The following is a 5,646-nucleotide window of genomic DNA, read 5'->3' on the forward strand; positions in this document are numbered from 1 at the left end:
TAAACAGGGCTGGCAGGTGGCATGGTGGTTAGGGTGCTGGACTCCCACATGGCTGACCATGGGTCAAGTCCCAGACCTGGCGGCTTGCTTTCTCACTTCCCCTTTCCTCTCTCTCTCTCTGGTCAATTGGGAGGAAAAAAATAATCACAATAAATGAAAATTAAATGAAATATTTTTTAAAAACTTTTAAACATTTTATCTTGCCTTAAAATATGTCCATGTTCATTCATGCATGGGTTTTCCTTGAAGATGAGTCTACTGATACTTTCTTTCAGATATTAAGAAAAAAGTACTCAAATGGCATGATACAATACACAAATTGTATCATTTATGGTTTCTAGTTTCTGTTCCTTTAAAGTGAAATAGACTTAATGTCACTTGTAAAAAAAAAAAAAACTTGAGAGAAGCTCTTTTAGATTTTTAAACTCTTGCCCCCACGAAAAATGTTAGAGTTAATAAATGAATTAAATAACATTTCAGGATGCAAAATCATCATCAGAACCAGTAGCATTTTTATACACCCATATGAACTAGTTGAAAAAGAAATGAGCAAAACAATCTCATTTTTTAATTTTATTTTTTATTTATTTATTTTTTTTGGAGAGGTTTTCGCTATAGGGCGCGTGCGCTTGCCAGACAGACAGAGAGAAACATAGAGACAGAAAGCGAGAAATCACTCCCTGGGGGGATGGTCACGCCGCAATCCTTTCTCCTCCATTCTCCTCTTGGAATCTTGGGCAAGCACGCACACGCGCCTGGCGTGAGTTTTAAGCCACCGGGTCCGGGACTCGAACCGTGGTTGACTACGTGAGAGTCCAGCAACATAGCCATTATGCTAACAGCTGGTTCCTCTCATTTATTATAACTGCTAAGAATATAAAATACCTAGGCATAAATTTAACCAAGGAGATGAGGGACCTCTGCAATGAAACTGTAAAACACTGATGAAAGAAGGTGAAGAAGACACACAGACACACAAAATGAAAAGACATCCCTTATTCATGGGTTGGAAGGATCAATATTGTTAAAATGTCAATACTGTTAAATGTTATTGTTACAATCTATGATTCAATGCAATACCTATTGAAATACCAATGGCATTCATCACAGAACTGAAAAAAACGATCATAAAATTTGTATGGAATCACAAAAGACCCTGAATAACCAAAGCAATCCTGAACAATAATGAAGCTGGATGTATTGCTGTACTGTATTTCAAAATGTAAGTTCTAATAACCCAAACAGTGTGGTAAAAACAAGAAAAAAAAAATAGGCCAATGGAAGACTAAAGAGCCTAGAAATAAATCCATGTACACAAAGCCAGTTGATTTTTGATAAAGTTTCCAAGAACATCCAATGGGGAAAAGATAAGTCTCTTCTATAAATGATGCTGGTCTTACCAAATAGGAAAATCAACTCAAAATGGATTAAAACATTTCCTCCAATATTTTATAGTTGTCCTACACTCTTATCTGACATCAGTATTTTAATTTATTTTTATTTTTATTTTTTAGTTTGTTGTTGGGTGCATGTTGTCACTGGTGAGAGAGAGAGAAAGGGAGAGGGGGGAAAGTGAGAAAGAACCCCCTTAGGGGAGAGGACCACATCACAATCCTGTTTCTTCCATTCTTCTCTCAGGATTTTGGGCATACACATGCACATGTAACCAGTGTGTTTTTCTTGTCTCTCCCTCTCTCTTTTTTTAATTTAGGTTTTTGTCACAGGGTGCATGCACTTGTCAGAGGAAGAGAGAGATGGTGCAAAGGGGAGAGAGAGAGAGAAGTGAAAAATCATGCCCCGGGGGGATGGCCAAGACACAATCCCTTCTCCTCTATTCTCCTTTTGGAATTTGGGGCATGTCTGCACACGATACTGGTGTGATTTTCAAGTTGCCAGGTCTGGGACTAGAGCCAAGGCCAGCCATATGGGAGTACAACACCTTAACCACTGTGCCATTTCTTTTTTTTTCTTTTTTTCTTTTTCTTTTTTTTAAGTGTATTTCTTTCTTGAGAGAGAAACAGGCAGTCTCAGTAGGGTCTCACACCACAACCTCGCCTCACCCCCAGCCAGCCAAGATCATGGGTATGCGGTGCACACTGGGCATGGAGAGGTGCTCCTGGAACTGAACTCCATATGGCTCCCAGCATGGTCCAGCACTGCACTCATGCACCAGCATGGCTGGGCCTACCTATTTTTATTTTAATCAGTTATATGTTCCCTTTTGGAGGTGAAGTCAAATAAGAAACACACCTCAAATGTACAGACAGTAGTGGCTCATATTTTGTCTTCCTTCTGGTAACCCTCATGGATTTAACACGCTTTGGGATGCTGCTTTTTATTCATGTGAGACCACAGAGCACTAGAAATGTCCCAGCTGCTCATAATTCCTACCATGGCTCCCTTGCACCATCCAGGAATGGGCCCTTTAGCCCCATCAATGCCCAGTCATCAATGTCCTAGGGACATCTGAAATAGGATTGTCTAATACTCTAACTGAAATAACACATGAAAATTCTGTCATGTACACATGTGGTCAGTTGGGAGTTAGCCCCTTGGAGTGATCTGACCAAAGATACTTTTTAACTTGTCTAGCATTTAGGATAAATAAATAAATAAATACTAAATTTGAATGTCCTTAAGCTTACTCTAATTTCCAATAGCCAACTTCATGGTACCTGCCACCTGTTTCATAGCCCTGGTTTGGGCAGCAGATCCGACACGGGACACAGACAAATCAACATTAATGGCAGGCCGGATACCTTTATAGAACAATTCTGCTTCCAAGATCTGTCCGTCAGTGATGGAAATCACATTGCTGGGAATGTATGCAGACACATCACCAGCCTGTGCTTCAATGACAGGTAAAGCCATCAGGGAGCCACCGCCAAAGAATCGTTCATCTCGACTGCTCTCTCCAGCAGCCGGGAGTGTAAGTAGAACACATCGCCAGTGTAAGCCTCTCGACCAGGGGATCGGCGGACCAAAAGAGACATCTGACGATAAGCAACAGCCTGTTTGGATAAGTCGTCATAGATGATCAAAGCATGTTTGCCATCGTCTCTAAAACCCTCTCCCATAGAACAGCCAGAATAAGGAGCCAGGTATTGAAGTGGGGCAGCATCAGAAGCTGTAGTTGACACCACAATGGTGTATTTCATGGCACCTGCATCTGTAAGTCTCTTCACCAACTGTGCAACAGTGGGTCTCTTTTGACCAATAGCAACATAAATACAGTACAGCTTTTTCTTTTCATCAGTTCCATCATTGAAACGTTTCTGGTTAATGATCGTGTCAATAGCAATTGAGGTTTTCCCAGTCTGTCTGTCACCAATAATCAACTCACACTGGCCACGACCAGTTGGTACCAAACTCTCCACAGCTTTAATGCCAGTCTGCATTGGTTCTCACACAGAGATTTGAGGAATGATTTCAGGGGTTTTTAGGCCAATTGGACCCTTTCCATTAATGGCATTACCAAGGGCACCTACTACACCACCCAACAGCTCCTCACCAACTGGAACGTCCACAACGGCTCCAGTCCTCTTCACGGTATCTCCTTCCTTAATTAGTTTATCATTTCCAAACACAACAACACCAACATTGGCAGGTTCCAAGTTCAGAGACATACCCTTTAAGCCTGAAGAAAACTCTACCATTTCTCCTGCCTGAACATTTCTCAGGCCATGCACTCGGGCAATACCATCACCAATACTTAGGACACGCCCAGTCTCTTCAAGGTCAACAGAGGTATCAGTTCCAAGAATTCACTTTTCAAGAATAGAGGACGAAAAAAAAAAAAAGAATAGAGGACATCTCATCAGTGCCAGTCTTTTGAAGACGAGTAGTGGAGGCATAAAGATTCCTTGTTGCAATGAAAGATGATCCCAAAGCATTTTTGGAGACCAGTCTGGCCCACTGAGGGAGGGCCCCGGCCACAGCCCCAGCGACGCACACGGACAGCATCTTTTCAGCCTCTTCTCTGATAGCTCCTCTGCAGCCGCAGACTCCGTACGGACTGGGCTTCCTTAGAATTATGTGTGCTCGCTACTTGCTATTGCTGTCTGTAAGCGGCAGAATAATTATCTTCTATTCCTTGCCTTATGTTAAAGCATACTCTTTTTTTTTTTTGGAGAGGTTAGCCAAATGAATGCCCCCATGCTATAATACAATAATAATAGCTAATGACTCTTCTATGCTAAACACAGTTCTGTGTTTTTTACATGTATCAGTTCGTTCAATCTTCACAACAAATTTGTGAGCAGGCACAATTATTTTTTCTTTCTTTCTTTCTTTTTTTTTTTGTTATTGGGCACATGTGCTGACAGGAGAGCGAGAGCGAGAGAGAGAGAGAGATCACTCACCAGGATGGCCATGCTACAATCCCTTCCCTTCCATTCTCCTGGATGTGGGGTATCCTTGTACATGCGCCTGGTGTGATATTCAAGCCAATGGTTCTGGGACTCAAACCACAGTCAGCCACAAGAGATCCAGCCACCTTAACCTCCATACCATCTGCTGGCCCTGTTTTTCCTATTTTTAAGAAAAGGAGAGATAGTAGAAGATTTGCTCAAGGTGGAATAGTAGTAGAACCTTCAGTCTAGCAGCAAAATGCTTCTCTTACCATTGAGATATACATTGAGCCCTTGATTACTATAGTACATAATGTCAATTATTTTCTGTATACACTTCACATGTTCTAAAAACACAAATCTCCCAGTACAATCTAATGCCTGTTCCTACAGAGAAGTCAACAATCTGATACAAAATCTGGTGCTAGCCTGCCCCTTGTGCACTTTTTTAATTCATGCATTCCCATTTTTAGAAGAGGAACTTAGGACCCGACACTTTTCCACTGAAGAAGTATTCTCAGCCTTCTTTCATATCATCTGAGCTAAGTTCTTAGCATTTCCACAGGTGGATTAACCCAACCCCAAGACTTACTTTCTTTCTTTCTTTCTTTTTTTCTTTCTTTCTTTCTTTCTTTCTTTCTTTCTTTCTTTCTTTCTTTCTTTCTTTCTTTCTTTCTTTCTTTTTAGAGTTTTCTTTGATATAGCGTGCACACTTTCATGGGAGAGCCAAAGACAGACAGGATGTGAGAAATCACTCCTCATTGGGAATGGTCATGCCACATTCCCTTTTCCTCCATTCTCCTCTCAGGATTTTGAGTATGCACGCACTTGCGCCCAGGGTGTTTCAAGCTGTCAGGTCTGGGACTTGGACTGTGGTTAGCCATGTGGGAATCCAGTGACATAACCATTATGGCATCTGCTGGTCCCCCAATCCCAAGATATTTTAGCTCAAGCTTCAGAGGATTAGCAAAAACATAAGAGTATTACAGAAGCCACCCTTGCTCACAAAATTTCAAAAGCAGAAGAACATCTTAGAATCAAGTACGATCACTGAATACCGTAAGTCAAGACACAGGAGCTGGGACTCAAACTGTGGTCAGCCAAGTGGGATTTGGTTCCCTTAACGACTGTGCTACATGTATGGCCCAGTATTTTATATTTATGAGATCTCTTAATTCAAACTAGTCACATTTCAAGCGGCCAATAGCCACATGTGGTTAGTGTCTACTATACTGGAAAGTGCAGACCTAAATACTAATGCTATTACCAGCCGTAAGTCAAAAGAACATTTTTTTTT

At 41.4% G+C, this 5,646-nt stretch overlaps 1 pseudogene; it reads right to left on the reverse strand.

Annotated features, from left to right (window-relative positions):
- Positions 1 to 2,646: 2,646 nt before the first annotated feature.
- LOC102469449 (ATP synthase subunit alpha, mitochondrial pseudogene) lies at positions 2,647 to 3,963 on the reverse strand (annotated as a pseudogene).
- Positions 3,964 to 5,646: the final 1,683 nt, after the last annotated feature.

The sequence above is a fragment of the Tupaia chinensis genome, unplaced genomic scaffold (genome assembly GCF_000334495.1).
Source record: "Tupaia chinensis unplaced genomic scaffold, TupChi_1.0 Scaffold000396_1, whole genome shotgun sequence".
Lineage (NCBI taxonomy): Eukaryota > Metazoa > Chordata > Mammalia > Scandentia > Tupaiidae > Tupaia > Tupaia belangeri.